The 20,768-nt window shown below is 36.2% G+C and overlaps 1 long non-coding RNA gene across 1 annotated transcript in view; it reads right to left on the bottom strand.

Moving 5' to 3' along the window:
- LOC127667985 (uncharacterized) overlaps positions 1-20,768 on the bottom strand; it is a 174,450-nt gene that overhangs the window by 64,342 nt on the left and 89,340 nt on the right. The window lies entirely within an intron of this gene.

The raw sequence follows: 20,768 nt of genomic DNA on the forward strand, positions 1-20,768 counted from the left end.
AGATTCTCATTTCTGAATTGTCACATGCCTCATGTCCCCTCACCATATTATTCTCTACAATAATGCCTGCAATGTCTCTACCATTTTATCACCCAACTGTATAGCCCTATAAACACTAGCATACATTTTCTCTCTCAGAGTATAAGTGGTTTCTTAAATGCTAAAACCCCTTTATGTCTTTTTTTATTAATCATTATATTCATTTACATTTCAGGTTACCCCTCCACAAACCTTTTTTAAAACTTTTATTATACATACATATATGTGTGTGTGTGTGTGTGTGTGTGTGTGTGTATGTATGTATATGTATATATATATTCTCTTTAGTCTTAATTTTCTTGTGACTTCAAAGTTTCAGTACTCTGGTCATATTTATTTTTGCCTATATAATCAATACAATAATTTTTCCATATGTCTTCCCAAATGTTTTGTCTATATTGCATTCTCTTGCTGAAACCATCATGTAGCTATTGTTCAATAAGTTCTATTCTCTTCAGAGAAAAAAAGTTATCCAGGCAACTTATCTATACTGCTTCTATCATTTAAGTACACTTTCATTTTCTTAGTGTTATTTTGTATTTTCCTGACTGTAAAAATGTCAGGAAATATAGATATTAATGTAGATGTTAATATCATAATTGAAGTGATCACAAAGGCTTAGAAATAGAATGTTTAACCAATAGACATTTAATGAATAGAAGTTGTCATTTGGCAAAAATAGAGCCACAGGCAATAATGGGATGCTGAGTGAAAAACAGTCTGCTATAGGAAAAGCCTCTCATAGGTTTTCAATCCTATAGGTGGTCAGTCCTAAACACATGTACATATGAGCAATACTAAAAGATCTATCTCAGCAGTTGTATATGTACACATACACAGTGTGTAACAGTAATAATTATAGGAAAAGTGATCATCAACCTGAGAAGCAGTGAGAAGAACATGGAGTTGGAGGGCAAAAAGGAGAATTAAAAATTTTGTACATATCACATTCATGAATAAATTTCTCAAAAACTATCGTTAATTAATTAAAAAATAATTATTAAAAATTAAGTAAAATAAAAATACACTGAATTTTAATGGAATATAGGTTGTTTTATACATCACAGATTTCTAAATTGTCTCATACTCCATCATTAAGATTTCCATATATTTATGAAAAAAACTGCCATTCTACTATGCTAATTCAATAAATATAATTGTTCCATAGAACAGACTCTTAAGAAATATGTTTTAGGTGTCCTGAATAAGCTACATCACTGACTATGTACTTATATAATTAATTCCATAATGACCAGGTTATTAAAGAAGAAACACTTTTAGAAAACTTGACTTTGAAGGATTATAAAATATTCTTGTATCCTTGAAAGGTTTAAGTTACTCTTAAACTTTGTTTAAGGGAAAGAAAAAAGAATGGATAACAGGCAAACAAAGGGTAAAATCAATAAGCTCAGATGTAGCTATCTACAACGTAATGCAATGTTCCAGTCAAGAAAAGGCAAATAACATTCTGACTGATACAGCTTCAAGAAAGAATTATATTTCTGCCAAAAATTGCTGAGATACTATTTAGAGCTGACAGTAGTTGTAAATTATAAGAATCCCATGTTACTTTACAATTAGCACACAAGTGTAGCTGGTGACAGGTTTTACTTCAGTTCTTTCACAGTATATGCTGTACCCCGTTCTACAACTTCTACCCCTTCCCTTTTGTAACAACCAGGGATGCTAGAATTAAGTACAACAATATAGGGAGCTTAAATGATAGAAATTTATTTGCTGATATATATGGGCTTGATAATTGAGATTAACATCGGATAGAAGTTTTCCTCTGAAGTCTTTCTGGAGCATATAGCTGACAAAGTTTTCATGCATTTTCATACTTTCCTTTCTCTCCATGGCCATATGTCTAAGGTTTCTTTTTTTTATAAGATTATAAGGGCTGGAGAGATGGCTCGGTGCATAAGAGCACTGACTGCTCTTCCAAAGGTCCTGAGTTCAAATCCCAGCAACCACATGGTGGCTCACAACCATCTGCAATGAGATCTGACACCTTCTTCTGGGGTGTCTGAATACAGCTACAGTGTACTTACACATAATAATAAATAAATCTTTATAAAAAAGAATACAAGGTACAAGGGATTTAAGACCTCCCTTTGATTCAGTTTTAATTACTGAAAGAATCAGAATCTACACCCATAAAATTCCATAACATGGTTGCCTAAAGATGACCTGAACAAGGCCAATAACAATAGACATGCTAACATGGATGAAGGATTATACATAAAGAACTACAGGCAATGAAGGAACGCTAGAGCAAGGGAAATAGTCTTCTCTGGAAAAGAGTACAGCAACTTGCTGCCCAATACCAAATTACCAATCCTTTAAAACAAACATGCAAGTAACATTATATAGACTAAGCAAGTTATATTTATGTATTTAGGAATATTTGTGTGTGCGCGCGTGTGTGTGTGCGTGTGTGCATGTGCGTGTGTGTGTGTGTGTGTGTGTATATGTGTGTGTGTGTGTGTAAAACCAATTAATGAAAGAAGAGGTTATGAATGAGAAAGAGAGTGAAGAGGGTTTTATGGGAGGGTTCAGAAGAAGAAGAGAGAAGGGATGCATGGTATAATTATGATGTCAAAAAGTAAAGGAAAAATTTAACATCTGAGAAAACATGCAATTTGATGAAGCTGAACATATGTCATCATGTATGATATCTCAACAGTCAAAGGAGTTGAGATATTCAACACACTTTTATGTTTTCTTGTGTCCTTTTGCTGTTGTTCAGTTGTTTTGTTTTGAGAGTACGAACAATTAACATTAGATATGCTCTGTTACTATAAACTTTCAGTCTTGTGAAATTATTATGTTCTAGAAATATAGAAAACAACAAAGTGCCAATAGTCAGAATCATACATATTTGCGCATCTGCAATACATACTATATTGGTAAATTACCACATGCTATTTAAGTTTGTTGAAACTAGACTCTGGAAATGCGGAGGGATCCTCTTTCCTAAACTCACCTTTGCCAACTGTCCTTTAAAACACCCTGTCCAGAGAAAAACTGGCTCCCTGACTCTAACAGAGAGAAAGCAGCAGACGACTAGGAGTATTAAAAAATTCTGTCCTTGAATATGTCTGAATGTAAATAATTTCCAGTTGTGGCTACTATTGTCTGTCTCAAGGAATAAAATTTCCAATATTAAGAACAAGGAACAAGAAGCTCATATATGAGTAAAAATATCTTAATTGGGAACTCAATGAAATATCTATTGGCTTCTTTAGGTGATTTGTACTGAGTGTTCTTATTCTCCAACTTAGTGGGATTGTCTTTGTTTATGCTCTTGATAGGGCTACTCACTGAGCTTTGTGTCTCCTTTAGGACTCCGTTACCTGAGGTAAGTCCTTCTTCATCACATATTTACCCTTTTCTTGGTTTTCCTTCTGCATTCAATAATATTAACCCATGTACATTTCTTGCATACACACACACACACACATATATATATATATATATGTATGTATGTATGTGTATATATGTATATATGTAGATGTATATGTATATTCTACTTTGATTTTTTCTAGTTTTAACTCTGCCATGGATTTTCATGTGTGTCATAGACAAAAGCATAAAATTTAGTTGATAGTGAAAGTGTAAAATCTAAAGGAAAACTCCACAGCTTGTGACTTGAAGTAATGAATGCAGAAGATGTGGCCAAGAGTTTGTTTAAATGGCTACATTAATCTGTCTAGGTGATTTTTTTTTTAAATTTGCAAGTTCTTTACAAAAAATGGGTTTAATTTTTAAAAATATATGATAGCTGCTCCAGTGATCTGCGCTGCCTAGTTTCCCGTGACTGGTTTGCCATTCTGTCTATCTACTGCTTACACAGATCAGCCTCTTGCTCTTTGTGCCTTTACGTTTGCTCGGTCTAAGCTTTATATCCTCATTCATTTTGGTACCAAAAAGCATGACTATTATAGATTCTCTCTGATTGTACAGACTATCACCAAAAGATAAAATCCTCTTAGTGATATAAATTTATTTCCTATTCTGTTTATTAGAAAAGCCTAGAAGACAAGAACACTGTAACAGCAATAATATTCTAGCCACAAATTATCTCCTTTCGATGGTTATTTCTCATCTTTAAAGAAAAAAAAGCCTGGGTTATTTATAGAAATAACTGCCATTGCCAAATGCAAAAATACATAAGACAAGTCTGAGGTATTTTTTATGAGAACTGAATGAAAAATTAAATACTAACTGATAATTTATTACTTCCCCCAAATTACAGGGGCTAAGTTACAAGGAATCTGGCTGGCCATTTGTAATAAGTAATATCAACTTGGTGAGATTTATGAACACTTGAAGACAAACCTTTGGGCGTATCTGAGATTTTGCTGACTGAAGGTGGAACCCTCCCCCACTGCCAAGTGTGGATAGCACCATTTTATGTGTTGTGAACCTGTAATGAATTACAGTGAGAAAGCAAGCTGAGAAACAGCCATCATCTCTCTGTCTCTGCTTCCTGACAGATATCCAGGCCCAACATGACAAGCTGTCTCTTGCTCATACTGCTGTGCCTTCCATACCATCATGGGCTGTAGCCCTTCTAACTGTGAGTCAATAAGCTCTGCCCCTTTCAGTTGCTTCTTGTCAGCTATTTTGTCCCTGCAGTTAGAGAAGAACCCAAAACATCATATAAAGAGTAAATTGAACATCAATGAGGAAAATAATGCAGTAAGTTAAACAAACTTGATTCAGAAAACCCATTAACTCTATAAAGACAGTGAGTCTAGCATCCTTATTCTATGGAAGGAGCCATTATTTTTCCCAAGTCTGTTTAGCATCTAGCAACTATGAAAGGACATTTCAAGACAAATTATAAGTAGTGTCTGTTCACACTCTTCAGAAATGTGATAACAAAGGATAGTTCCCTTTAAGCACTCCCCCAGGCCTGTATCCCAGTGTCAAGAAAACTGACAGTGCACATTGAGAGGTTTTATTTTCCTGGGTCTTTACTCTTTTTTTACTGCATCACAATCACAAACTTACAAACTCTTCCATCTCTTGTTTTCAAACTACAAATTCAACCCCCTCATCACCTACCACTCAACTACTCCTTTTCTTTTCAGAGTAAATTCAGAATAGTTCACTGCACTGGCTGTCTTTCTGTCCTTAGTCCAACTTCACTCTCTCAACCTCTCTGTATGGTATCGTAAATGACTCTTGCTGTATACGTCTACTGATGTATTCACAGATGTTTCTTACCTTCTATCTGAACCTACCCAAATATATCCAAAGTCATTCATGTCCTTTCTTCTTGGAAGGTTTCATCAGCTGGATATTATCAACGTTTCCTGAAATTTAAACCTCTCAAGGTTTCTTGTCAGTCTCCATACGGAATCTTCCTACTCTAGACAGTGCTAATCTAGAGGCACGTGGCCTTGGCGGTCACAAAATCACCTTCTTAGAGAGACATCTCACCTGGATTATTGTTCTGTTATATCTATTGAGAAATTCTTTGAGTCCTCTGAATTTTCACTTTACTACAATCCTCACAAATAATGCTCTTTGTCTTGTCTGTTCAAGCTGAAGTACTATAATTGTGTCACACTAGTCTTTCTTCCTTCCCTCAGTTTCTTTTCTGGAATCTGCCCTCTGTTTCTAATGCTTACATGTCTAGCTTACACTGCTCACTTCTCTGTAAAATTTACTTTCCCATAAAACTCACATCTGCAAATGACACCCAGTCCATCGCATTGTTGAAGCTCTTAGCTCAGGTTTCCTTATTTATGTTTATGTTGCCCTGTTCTCATTCCACTGATCTCCTACCAAAATCCTGTCAGTTTATCTTGAATCTCTACCGTAAGTCCTCAGACACAGCCCATCCTCCTCAATAGTCCATATTATGTCCATGGCTCCAGACCACCAGGATATTTTAATATCTTTGTGATATTAATCGCATTAATATACCTTTATCACAAAATGTATTCTTCATAGACAAGCCAAGATAGTTGTTTCAATATCCATTTGTGCAGCTGTTTATGCATTGTGAGTATAGAAGCTAGAAGTCTGGCTGGAGAGATGGCTCAGCGGTTAAGAGTATTGACTGCTCTTCTGAAGGTCCTGAGTTCAAATCCCAGCAACCACATGGTGGCTTACAACCATCTGTAATGAGACCTGACGCCCTCTTCTGGTGTGTCTGAAGACAGCTACAGGGTACTTATATACAATAATAAATCAATATTAAAAAAAAAAAAACAAAAAACAAAGGAAGCCAGAAGTCAAGGTGTGGTACTTTTTCCCAATTGTGCTCCACCTTATTTTTTCATGCAGAGTCTCTTACTGAACCTGAAACTCATTGATTTATACAGACTCACTGACCAATGAGCCTTAGGAATCCTCCTGGCTGTCCTCATCAATTCTGAGGTCAAAAGGATGTTCTGCCGTGCATGGCGTTTATGTGGATACTGGAGAACTGAACTCAGGTCTACCCTGCTTTTAAGACAGTCACTTTATCAACTGAGTCATTTACTAGATCTGTCAAAATAGTCTTTAAATTTTTCTTGAAATTTCCATTTAAAAATTGAACATTGCATTAAAGTAACAAAATGATAAAGTAACAGTTTGAAGAGTATTGGACATGCTCTTATCTCAAATTTCCTGATTATAATACATTTACTGTATTAATTCTATTGTTCTTTCATATACTTGATATATGTTATCTTAGCATACAAGCATACTCACAGAATATGTATCAATATAATATTCATTGGCTGTTCCCCTTAAATATTATTTGAGAGTAAGTTGAAAAAATACCAAATTACTTCTAAGTATATCAAGTTCTATTTAACAAAAGGAGAATATGTGCTTCTCAGTTTGCAATCAAGAAATTAATGTCAATATTATTCTCTAATATGTAGAATATAATCAGATTTGGTCCATTCCTGGTTCTGATCCCAAAACCAAGCTAAGATCTGTTTTAATTGTGTCTTCCTTTCATCTAAAATATTCTGTTCTGCCAAACATTAAAAAATTGCTGGCATAAAATTGAGATGTGTCTGAAGATACAGGTATAAGTTTAAAATGTTACCCTTGATTGCTTAAATATCATATAGCGTAAGTATCAAATGGCATATTATATTAACATATTAGAGTCAATTAAAAATAATAACGTGTGCTCATCCTAATAAAGATTTGTTGACACTAGTGAACAAACTAAAGAAAGATGGAAGTCTAATAATTAGAATATCAGTTAGTCACTAAATCTAGAAAGGTAATAGAACTTGGAATTTTTCAAAGAATGACACATTGTATAGCTTACCATTTGCTGGGTGGACGCTGAGGACACAACGTTCTCATAGCAACGTTCTCATACTGCATCTTTCCGTCTTAGAGGTGATAAGTAAGATGGCATGCCAGTCCCTGAAGCTTCTTGCATCAGCTATGGCCTGGCCCTCTCTATCTGTTGTTGTACATTCTCAAGTCTCTTCTTCATTTCCTTCATAACTCTGTTCTTTTAACTTACACTGAACTAATTCCATCTTCTTGGGAAAAATTCCATATACCTTTGGTGCACATTAATTCTTTCCCCCCCTTGAGCAGTTAACCCATGGTTATTCCTTCTTCTAGAACCATTGCTTTCACCTGACAGTACCTACCTACAATAATATGATTTAAATACTCTTATCATTTTTTATATTTGTTATTTGTTTCATTTATATTATCAAATCCTTATGTTTTGGCATAACCAAAAAAGCTCTATTTTATACTAAGAATCCATCTTGCTGTTTGGGTATGACTCCAGTCCCTGGAAAATAAGTTCCCAGTAAGCCTGACTCAGTGATCCCCATCCAAAGATGTACAACCATGGCTATATTATATATGATATGAGTAACTCCGTTTCTGTAACTTGCGTCTGCAGATAGTCAAAGGTTGTTCTGAGTTGCCTTAACCATTTAACTGGGCAGAACAGAACAGAATAGTTTGTGCTTGCTTACATGCATATTGAAGGTCTTTGTGTGGTGTTTCCTTTTAAAATTCTTCCACATACTCTTCATTTATAGCAATCTCAAATTTGGCTCATGGATTGCTAATTCTGCTAGCACTAATCAATGTATCTTTTAATTATAATTGAATTGAGTCTCTGGCCTTTTCTCAGGGATCAAAAGTCCATACAATTTGGAGGCCTCCAACAAGATCTCTGGGAGACCCTGGACTCAGGGCCAGGATCTTAGATAGGTCCCAGAGGGAGCATGTAGACTTGATAGGCCCCAGGGATTCCAGCCTGAAACTGCCCAAAATTGGCAAATTGAAAGAACTGCCAGGCAGCGTCCTTCTGAAATTTAGACCTATAGGTGACTTTTTCTGTTCTGTTTTGGAGGCCAGACATTTGGAGAGACCAAAGGCACGATCTAACAAGATACAGCCACAGTCTCTAGAGAAGAGAGAATGCTCTTTTGCCCTGGTTTCGGTGTATGCATGAAGGTAGCCACTGTTGGTCTGAGGTCCTATGTTTTGCTTTTTTGTTTTACTTTCTGATTGTGTTGTACTGTCTTTTTTCTGTTATTCTCTGTTGTATTTATTTTTCAGTTTTGTTGCAGAGATGGAAGTTGTGAACTGAGCACAGCCAAACTGCCCACTGAGCTCTAGGCAGCATTTCCAGGATTAGGAAATGGTAGACTGTTCCTGGATGCCTTTACGCTGCCTCCCACTGAAGCTTGCTCTGTTTCTGTCCATCTCGTTAGCTGACAAGATCCTGCAGTTTAATTCCCATAGGTACATAAAGCACTTCTCCATGCCCTTCAGTTTGAGGTCCTTTCCCTCACTCTGCTTCTGAAAAAGAAAGTCTATTTCCAGGTTGTCTGCCTCCCAGCTGGCTTTAGAACTCTGACTATGCCCACTCTGATGCTGCTGGGCTGGGGTCAGGTCGGTGCCCCTGGTGTACAACACTGGAGGGCATCATAAGCCCTCTGTTCTATTGTCTGCTGCACTCTGCATAGCTGCAGGTGGCCTGCACCCAGAATTTTATTTTTTTATCTCTAATCCTTCTTTGTACTCTGCTTGCTTTGGTCCCCACCCCTGATCAGTGTTTAGGGATTAAATATTTTTTTATGCATGTTGATATTAAAATATTGTTTTATACTTTTCTGGTTTGTTAAAAAAGATAGCTCTGGGGCTGGTGAGATAGCTCAGCGGTTAAGAGCACTGACTGCTCTTCCGAAGGTCAGGAGTTCAAATCCCAGCAACCACATGGTGGCTTACAACCATCTTAATGAGATCTGATGCCCTCTTCTGGTGTGTCTGAAGACAGCTACAGTGTACTTACATATGATAATAAATAAATCTTTAAAAAAAAGAAAAAGCCAGGCGGTGGTGGTGCACGCCTGTAATCCCAGCACTCTGGGAGGCAGAGGCAGGCGGATTTCTGAGTTCGAGGCCAGCCTGGTCTACAGAGTGAGTTCCAGGACAGCCAGGGCTACACAGAGAAACCCTATCTCAACAAAACCAAATCCAAAAAAACCAAAAAAAAAAAAAACCAAAAAAAAAAAAAGATGGCTCTGGAGTTGGAGTATGGCCTCCCTCTCCTGACACAAGCATGGTTGTTTAAAAAAAAATTTCCTCCAAAATCTAACTCTAGAAGAGAGAGAGGAAACCAAAACTGCCCAAGAAAAACAAAGTGTACTTTAAAACACCTAAAATAGAAACTTTCTGTACCTTAAGATTTGTTAAGTGTATTGGATATGCCTAAAAATCTGAAAAAGAAAAATCTGTAAAGAAGACAAAAACAATATTTTCTGAGTTCCTGTATGTGCCTGGTTTTTACATTTTTTTCTTTAATGGCTTCTAGATTATGGATACTTATATTATTTTACAACTTAATGACTTTATAAGATACAGAATACTTATTTAAGCTTTTCAGGCTGTCTGCCTTTATCTGCAGAAACACATAAAGTGGTCATAAAATAAAAGTCTTCTGTCTAAAATATCTCAATACTAACTCCAAATATATCTGTTTAAAGCAGAGATGGACTTATAAGTTAATATTGCTTCAAAAGAATGACCTTTACCTATGTGTCTAGTCACTCTTTCCAGCTGATTGTATACAATTAGTCTCAATTTGCATGAAGTCTCGAGGTTTTCTGGAGAAAAATAGGGAATGTAGACTAAAAACTGAATAATGGAAAAACTGTTATAATACTCCAGATATTGTCAAACTCCCCATTAAAAAAATTTACAAAGTAAATTATTTGCTATTGTTATGCCTCGTGTTATTTCGACTTTTTTACAAAATAATTTATATAAAAATTAGAATGGCAAATATAATTAAAGGTGTCTAGAGCTTGGATCTCTGCTCCCTTTCTTGGTTTTTGTTTACAAGCATTATTCCCTCATTCAAAGTCAGAAATATTCAAAACACTTGCTAAAATGTAGACTTTCTTCTTTTTAGATCACTTTAGGGCAGGGATATGGAGAAATTCATGTAAAACTCTAAGCAAAAAAAAAACTTCTAACAAAAAATTAATAATTAAAAGCGCATGCATCAGTAATCTTGGTTTGCTATTTCATGCTTATATGACACTTGAAATCAACTCTGGTTATATCCTTTTTAGGCTAAGAAGACAACAGGTTCCTGAGTAAGTTATTTTGGATTAAGTTAGATTTTTACATGGTAACTTTTGTCCTTAAATTTTGAAAGAAACAATAGCATGTTTAAAAAAATATAAAACATATTTGATAAATACGTTTTTTAAGTTACTAAGGTCTGTTTGGATTAACAATAACTGATTTAAAGATATATGTCTAGCCACTTTGTCTTGCTAACTCTGTGAGCTTTAACTATTTGGATAAAGGGAGTCATACAAGAAACTATAATATTCTCTGACAGTGTACTATAAAAGAACTATGCTTGCAAGTTAGCAATAGCACAACAATTGTGCTAAGTACAAATGTAATTCATTTTCAGAGACAGCCTTTATTTAGTCTTCTGTATATGGTTTTAAGCTTAAGCTCAGGGCAAGTAACTAAAAACAAACGAAGTTTAAATCAGATATATTTAATAGGTAATGGTCCCCATACTTGTCAGAGATTTGCTGAATATGGCATCTAAAATGCTTAACTGAAAAACTTAGTATGACAGAGAGAACTTAGTACCTACTAGTGACCCCAAGGTTGCCAAAGAAGATGATATGGCACATTGACTCCACCTGGATTGTGGTAATACTAACCACTGGGTAAAACTGTCCCAAATACCTCAGCCACCACCAGGACCTGGCCTAAACTCTGGACAAGCAGGACACTGCAGAGTTGATGGCTTTACTTTACCTAGACAAAAGTAAGGTTAGCCCCCAAGTTCCTCCTTCAGAGGAAAGTCTCAGAAATCCTGGGCCTGTCAGCTGAAAACTGATACCATCCCCAAAGAAGCCATTGATACCACAGTAGCCTGGTGGGATGACCTCCTAAGTAATGGGCAAGTCTGTCATTTTACCTGACACATAAGCTATTTGAATTATAGCTCCTATTATAATTTAAACTTCTCAACTCTATGAGGGCATTGATAACTAGACTAACTAACTCTGTCAGCATGGCAGCAACAGGCAACAAGTTTCTTTCCCCAAGGAGGTACCAACCTTGTTAGATTAGTTCATATGTAAAACTTGGGCCTTGCTTTTTCTAGAGCTACTAGGTCTTCTGCTGAGAAAGGCAATGAGTTTTGTCTTGCTAACGAACTTCATACTAAAGGAAAATAGGTTTCAGATATAAATTTTTACTGTTCCTTTATTTAAAAAAAAACAAAAAACAAAATAATTTGTTCTACAATGACTGCTTTCAGTAATCACTTCTGTCCCTGATAAATGATTAAACAAAAGGAGAAAGGTTTAAAGTTCATGGAAGCTCTGAGAAAAATGATATAAATTATATAAAGCAAATTATAAATATATGTGTTATTCCACTAGGCAAGTCTACTAGGCTTTTCCCAGGGACCTAGCAGCTGCTTAAGTCATCACCTGTTGCCATCAGCTGTGAAGATAAAAGGACTGCCCAGCCACTCCTCCGGCTCTTTCTCTGTTCCCATACTGTTCCTGGTTGCTCTCTCTCTCTCTCTCTCTCTCTCTCTCTCTCTCTCTCTCTCTCTCTCTCTCTGTCTCTCTCTCTGTCTCTCTGTCTCTGTCTCTGTCTCTCTCTCTCTCTCTCTCTCTCTCTGTGTGTGTGTGTGTGTGAGAGAGAGAGAGAGAGAGAGAGACAGAGACAGAGAGAGAGAGAGAGAGAGGGAGAGGGAGAGGGAGAGGGAGAGGGAGAGGGAGAGGGAGAGGGAGAGGGAGAGTATGTGTGTGTTTCTCCCTCTAGTCTTGTTACTCCTCCTTTCTACCAGCTACTAGGATAATGAGCCTAAAATATAATATTTTCCTTTAAGTTCCTAAACTTCTGTTCTTTGTCTATATATTTGTCCCAGTAGATTTCCAGTCCTTAAAGACAGCAAAATGCTACAAACACACCTACCTCTGGTGGTCCTTCAAAAATATCAAAAATATCCTGAACTTGAAGCCATTTAAACCAGATGCTTCTGACAAAGTTTTCTACCAGCTTTGTACCAGCACCCTAGACTGCTCCAAACTACCTGTACTCCACTAACCTAAGATAGTTTTAAACACCAGGACAACAAGCCAGATGTATCTTACACCTGCCAGGCCTTTGACCAGAATTCCAGCCGTTGGGGGCCTGAAAACAGCAACCTATTTAATTAAGGTGAGATGCAGTTACAGCAGAGACCACATTGCCTCTCATGATTAACTAAAGGCAGGAGTGTTAGGTTCAAAGAAAACCAGTTGCCCTTTACCAAAGGAGCCACTTGCCCCATCACTGTAAGAAGAATAAAATGGCTGCCTGTGGTGCTTATCAGCATACCAAAGTTCATGCTGGCCCCTGGGCTCCTTCAGTATTACAAATACCCATTAAAATCAGAGAGTTAAAAAAGGGTTACTCAAAATGGAAGCTGGGATCTGATTCAATGGCTTGATTAAAATAGCCACCTTTACCCCTACATAAATGGAAATCAGTGATTTGATTCATAGAATGTAGAGCCAGTGGAGATTGTTATGGTTAAAAATATTCTATCTTATGCTAAGCATCCATTTTGCCATTTGTCTCTGACTTCAGCTCCTGGAAGATAAGTTCCCAGTAACCCTGTCTCAGTGGCCTACCCCCACCCAAAAATGTACAGCCATCACTATATTCTCGCTATTTATTTATTTTTGCTTTTGTAACTCACATCTGTAGATACTCAAAAGATTGTTTGAGTTGCCTTAACCACTTAACTTGACAGAACAGAATAGTTTTTAGTTGCTTGCATAGATAATGAAGGTTTTTGTGTGATTTTTCCCTTTTAAAAAGTTCTTCCCCATATCACTTCTTTATGACAATCTCAAATTTGTCTCAGAGATTGTTCATCCTACTAGCAACTAATGAATAAATCTTTTAATTATAATTGAATTATATGGTCTTTTCCCAGTGGTTACAACCTTTGTAATACTTATCTACAAATTTCATTTTTTCAGTAAAATCTGTTTTATAACAATATTAGGGTTTTTTTTTAAATGTAGCAGCAAATGCAGAATTCTCAAATATTCTGTCTTCCTTTGACCTCACTTTCTTTTATCACTTATGTCTTTAAATCATGGTATATTTGTTACAATTGGTAATTAAGTTATAAAGTGTTGTTATTATTATGACATCCATAGGGGTGCATTAACATTTGCTTCCTAAAATAATTTCCAGAAATATTATAGCATTCGATATAGTATACTCAAACCACATTGCTGATAGAATGAATGGGTAAATGGATGATGTTCATAAATGCAACATTTAGAAAGAAGAAAATTTCAGATTTAACAGACATCTCTTGCTATTTGCTTGTTGAAATGTTACCTACATTTTGAAAGTTCCATGCCTTGCAAAATCAATATATAGAGAGGAAACTAATCTCCTCGCCTATCTTGCCTCTAAGATTATGTTCAGTGAATTCCATATATCTATATGTACATCTTTAACTTCAGACTAAAATAAAAGGTAAGGTTATAGGCATTCACATTTTTGGCTTACTGGGCAGACAAATGCAGGCTAGTCTGGGACAACACTTCTGAAGTCAAGCAAGTACTTTGGTAATTTATCAATGCATATATGTCATCTTGACTCTACTTTTCCAGTGACTATAAAGTTTCTCATACTTGTTAATAATTCTCTTCTTATTTATATACAATTAGGTGGATTCTGTTGTCTATAACTGACAGAAAGCATACAAAATGACTGTTTAGTAGTGACAAAGAGTATACCTGATTGAATCTTAAAAAATGAATAGAATTTATTACTAAAAGACAAGAAAAAGGGAGCTAAGGTGAAATAGGAATAGACATATGAAAAATGCAAGATATTTATTGCGACAAGAGGTAGTTTAACTTGGGAAGAGTAGCATGAATCAAAAAGGTTGCAGAACAGAAGTAATATTTATGATCAGATTTATAGGCTATGGAATGCAGAGTCAGAACTGCATCATGTCAGGAAAGCAGTTATTCTGTTTGAGATCACCACTTCCCCTTTACATAAAGGAAGATTCTGAGCATAGCCACATTACTGATTTTTGCTACAAACCTCTTGGTGCAGTAAATTTCCTTTACACACTTTATGAAATACTTTGCATATTGTGGGAACACACAGCTCTGAACATCCTCTGAACTGAAATTTCCATTTTTCTCCACTCAACTGTTCTTCAGCTGGGTTTCTCTTTACCCATCTCAAATCTTTTTATGCAATGACCAGCAACAGTCCTGCCCTCCAAGCCTTCCAAGGGCAAGCAGGAAGGCTTACATTGAACTCACCATATCTTTCTGAATCCTCAAGAAATTGAACAGTAAACACTCAGCTCCTAGGTGACTGAAACATCTGATTGGGTTGGATGAAGTTAATAAGCCCACTGAAGGCAAACTTCAAAATAAAACCACAACATTGCTTAAAACTAATATTGCTTAGTGATTTGTTTTGTTTTGCTTTGTTTTGACAATTACTAAGCCTTTGTGTATCAATTTCTTTTGGAAATCAAAAATTGTATGTATTTTCTGTGACTCAACATCCTTTGTCTCTCCTTTTTATGTATTTTAATGCAATTTTTTTCATATTGTGGCTCACAGTATTTTTCATGTAAAATGTATTTTCCTGGGAGTAAGCAACTATGCAAAGGGTAATACTTAGTATTCTATCAGGAAGGCTCTTTCTAGAGAATTCTAATATTCCACAGTTCAAGATTCAGAACTTTCATGAATTTAAAGACACATTTAAAAATAAGAGAAAGAGGAAGAAGCCAAATGGGAAAAAGAAGAGATAGGGGCCAAATGCTACTTCCTGAAGAACTCATAGCCAAATCCAGGTTTATCAGAAAAGGCTAAAATATTCCTTGCAAATGCGAACATCTACTTCAGAAAAACACCTAATTTTTGCTGAGTAGATTTTATGTTTTTCTCAAAATATAAGTAGTAGTATTTCTAATATCTCATTATCTCATCGAGAATACCTACCTATTTTATATGTTTTAACAATAATATTCTATAGAGATCTACTCCTGACTGAAATGTACACTATTTAAAATTGTGCTTAATTCATAACACAGTGAACAAGAGATTTATTCATTCTCTTTTCTCTACTTTAAAATAGTGTTCATCATCAATATCTCAATTAGTGAAAAGCTATTTTATTTTTAAAAGTAGGCACTAAGACTACTATATCCCAGTAGAGCAACAAGTCTACAAGGAAGTATGTATCAAAGTAAGGTGTCTTAATCAGACATTTCAAAAACAAGAGGAAACACGTGACAAGTAGGGATGCATTTCATGTTACTATAAAAGTAATGCATATGGGAAGAAGACAAGTTGAAAGTTCTTACATAGAAATTAGAGCAGGATTATTCCAGAAAACAAATCCACTTGTATTTTAGAGAAGAAATTTCAGATAGGCGATGTTCCAAACATATTTTTGAAAGATACAAAGAAACCTCTTAACTGGGAACAACCTTACTGGAGAAGAGGAATTATAGTTTGATAGATTATATTAGTTTTTATCCTGCGATATTTCTTTTGAAGAGTTGCTGATCCAACCTTCTCAAAGTTGTTCTCTATTGTTATGATATTATCAGTACTTTTACCCAAATACTGATTTTTGCTAATAACAAAATTTATTTAGTGTGGTGGTTAATGTTGGTTGTCCATGTGACTACATCAGGTATCAACTAAAACCCACGCAGCTGCGTATGCCTCTTAGGAATTTCCTTGATTGAATCCTTTGAGATGGGAAAACCCACACTATTTCTGGACTACCTATTATGATGGTAGCCTGCATAAAAGGACAGAGAAGAAGTAAACTTTTGGTTTTTGCCTGCTTGACCTTGGTCTTTCTGGTAAGTTCTGTCATGTTGCAGAGGCATTCCTTTTATAATATTAGGTACTATTTATTCAAGATTCCAGTGTAGACTGAAGACTACCATGTCTCTAAGAATGGACTCTAGCACTAGATTGGGACAGCTGAGACATTCAATCTCGTTGACTAAACAATTACTGGATCCTTGGCCTTTCTACGAGGAGACAACCAGATCACAGCCTGTAAACCACTCTAATAAAGTCATATATGTGGTTATTTTTTCCCAGTGAAATTAGAACAACTAGGACAGAGAAAAAGTAATAGGCACTGGCAGATCATTCAAATCCCTCTCAACATATTGAATGTAGAATAAAGTCATTGTTGGCCTTTATTTAAAATAAAATTCTAATTCTAGACGATACCTTGAAGATATGCTATGGTTTTAGATAAAATATTAGATTTATTTCTCATACTTCCAGGTAAATTAAGATTGGTTTAGCCAATTATACTAATCTACTTATTTGCCAACTGATAGATCAGAAGTGGTTATATGACGGCTTTATAGATAAGGTGGTGGAATGGAAAGAAAACACTCATTAAAAGTAAATATGTTCTACTTCATCTCTCTTTCAGTGTAGAAGTCTGGAGATGTGCCTGGAAGTTCTATAATAGCCATGTTATCATAAGATAATGGGGTGATATTAGGATTAAAATAATTTTTAAAAAGGAAATATAGGAATCAAAACAGAGACCTGTAAAGCCTGTGCATCCTAAAAGGCTTGTCTTAACGATGAACCTATGATAACAGTTCTTTTTTTATTATTCTGTAATTAATTAAATTTTAAGTTAAAATATAATTATATCACTTTCCTTTCCCCCTTCCAAATTTTTCTCATGGTCTCCCCTACTTCTTCCCAAATTAATGTCCTTTTCTTCTTTGATTACTATTTATTTATTTTCTTTATTTATTTAACTATGTACTAAAATATTATATGTATATAGTAATTGTAATAAAAAGAGACCACTTCTCTTTATATGGAGTCAGAACTTGATTTTTAAGTATAAAAACCAGTAAAATTTTATATTTTTTACAGCTGACATTCTCAACTGCTATAAGGCAGTTCAGGTAAGGAAATAATTGTATTTTAACACTCATATTGATAACCATAAGTCAAAGACTAACAGAAAGTGCACATAAATCAAATAAAGCTGAGTTCACTCTCATTGCATCAAATGTGATACACACCATGAGACACTCATGCATATTTTATTAAGAGGTTGTTGGCAAGGAGTTGTTACTAATTTTATTGATAATATTTTAAAGTATGCATTTGCATTGGATTGTATTTTCTCAGGAATTAGAGGTAATTTAAAGGTTGGATATTTAAATTAAACTGTCTAGGATATGTGAGGGAAAACTGGATTTCACTTATAATTAACTATCAAGTAGTTGGTCATATTAATCAGAAAAATAGGTTTTCTTGTTTTTCCTGAGACATGTTGTGCACTGTCCAATGGTTTATGCAATTTCAGACATATCACTGAAATTAAATGACATGAAAACATGTCATTCTTGTCATATTTTTTCCTTTTTTGATATATTTTTTATTTACATTTCAAATGATTTCCCCTTTTCTAGACCCCCCACTCCCTGAAAGTCCCATAAGCCCCCTTCCCTCCCCCTGTTTTCCCACCCAACCCTTCCCACTTCCCTGTTCTGGTTTTGCCCTATACTGCTTCACTGAGTCTTTCCAGAACAAGGGGCCACTCCTCCGTTCTTCTTGTACCTCATTTGATATGTAGATTATGTTTTTGGTATTCCAGTTTTCTAGGTTAATATCTACTTATTAGTGAGTGCATACTATAATTCATCTTTTGAGTCTGGGTTACCTCACTTAGTATGATGTTCTCCAGCTCCATCCATTTGCCTATGAATTTCATGAATTCATTGTTTCTAATGGCTGAATAGTACTCCATTGTGTAGATATACCACATTTTTTGCATCCACTCTTCTGTTGAGGGATACCTGCGTTCTTTCCAGCATCTGGCAATTATAAATAGGGCTGCTATGAACATAGTGGAAGCATGTATCCTTATTACATGCTGGGGAATCTTCTGGGTATATGCCCAGGAGTGGTATAGCAGGATCTTCTGGAAATGAGGTGCCCAGTTTTCTGAGGAACCGACAGACTGATTTCCGGACTGGTTGTACCAATTTGCAACCCCACCAGCAGTGGAGGAGTGTTCCTCTTTCTCTACATCCTCACCAACATCTGCTGTCTCCTGAATTTTTAATCTTCGCCATTCTGACTGGTGTAAGGTGAAATCTCAGGGTTGTTTTGATTTGCATTTCCCTAATGACTAATGAAGTTGAGCATTTTTTAAGATGCTTCTCCACCATCCGAAGTTCTTCAGGTGAAAATTCGTTGTTTAACTCTGTACTCCATTTTTTAATAGGGTTATTTGGTTTTCTGGAGTCTAACTTCTTGAGTTCTTTATATATATTGGATATTAGCCCTCTATCTGATGTAGGGTTGGTGAAGATCTTTTCCCAATTTCTTGGTTGCCGATTTGCCCTTTCGATGGTGTCCTTTGCCTTACAGAAACTTTGAAATTTTATGAGGTCCCATTTGTCTATTCTTGATCTTAGAGCATACGCTATTGGTGTTCTGTTCAGGAACTTTCCCCCTGTACCAATGTCCTCAAGGGTCTTCCCCAGTTTCTTTCCTATTAGCTTTAGAGTGTCTGGCTTTATGTGTAGGTCCTTGATCCATTTGGAGTTGAGCTTAGTACAAGGAGACAAGGACGGATCAATTCCCATTCTTCTGCATGCTGACCTCTAGTTGAACCAGCACCATTTGTTGAAAAGGCTCTCTTTTTCCACTGGATGTTTTCTGCCCCTTTGTCGAGGATCAAGTGGCCATAAGTGTGTGGGTTCATTTCTGGATCTTCAATCCTGTTCCATTGATCCACCTGCCTGTCAGTGTACCAATACCATGCAGTTTTTATGGCTCAGCAGGTAAGAGCACCAACTGCTCTTCCAAAGGTCATGAGTTCAAATGCCAGCATCCACATGGTGGCTCACAACCACCCATAAAGAGATTCTTGTCATATTTTACTGTGGTGTTATATGAAATCTTTTGACTCCAAAGGAGAAGATTATCTTGGCTTTGATGTACAGGCAAATTGCTAACCAAAGTGAGTCCAAGAGAGAGTTCATGGCCTCAGAGACCCCTTTGTTATATTCCTTGGCTTATTTTATTAATCATTTTATTTGTTTATAAATCAAATGATATCCCCCTTTCTGGTTACCCCTCCACAAACCACCCCATCCCATCACCCTTCCTCCCTTCCCTTTGCCCCTGTGAGGGTGTTCCTCTACCCACTCACCCTTTTCCACCTCACCGCTCCAGCATCTACCTATGCTGGGGCTAGGACCTCCCCAGGACCAAGTGCCTCCCATTCCATTGATGCCAGATAAGGCCATTATCTGCTACATACTTGTCTGGAGCCATGGATCCCTCCATGTATACTCTTTGGTTGGTAGTTTAATCACTGGGAGGTCTGGTTAGTTGATGTTGTTCTTCCTATGGGGTTGCAATCCCCTTCAACTCCTTCAGTCCTTCCCCTAGCTCTTCCATTTAGGGTTCCTGGGCTCTGTCTGATGGCTGACTGTGAGTATCTGCATCTGTATTAGTCAGTTGCTTGCAAAACCTCTCAGGGAGCAGCCGTACCAGGCTCCTGTCAGCAAGCACTTCTTGGCATCAGCAATACTGATGGGTTTGGTGTCTGCATATGGGATGGATCTCTAAGTGGCATGGTCCCTAAATGGCCTTTCCTTCTGTCTGTGTTCTGGCTTTTAAAGATGATATAACACCTTGTTCTTCAACTATTCCCATAGAATTTTAAAACCCAATAGTAAAATCTTTAGCCCTTAAAAATCCATATGTGAAATGATGGAGAATCTGAGCAAAGAGATAAAGGAGATGAAAAAATGCAACTGAAATTTAAAGACTGTTTCTGATGCAGAATTGTCATGGTAAAATAACTTACAATTAGTTATGTGTATGGTGAAAGCTATAACAGAGCTAAATTAATATTTGTAACTTTATGATGGAGATGACGGTAATTAAAATGGAAGTATGAAAGAAAAGAATTGGGACAGGTGTGTTAAAGTTAATTTTAGAACATAAAGATGATATCCAAGCCATCTGAGCAGAAATTCCCAAATGCGATGGAAACTGGGTCTAAGAAAATGTTAGTACTGGAGTAAACTCAGGAAGAAAAGCTGAGCTTTTGAAAGGGTTGAAGACTGAGGTATGGATTGCATAAGCATCCCAAACTTTTATTTATAAATGATA

Source organism: Apodemus sylvaticus, chromosome 17 (assembly GCF_947179515.1).
Source record: "Apodemus sylvaticus chromosome 17, mApoSyl1.1, whole genome shotgun sequence".
NCBI lineage: Eukaryota > Metazoa > Chordata > Mammalia > Rodentia > Muridae > Apodemus > Apodemus sylvaticus.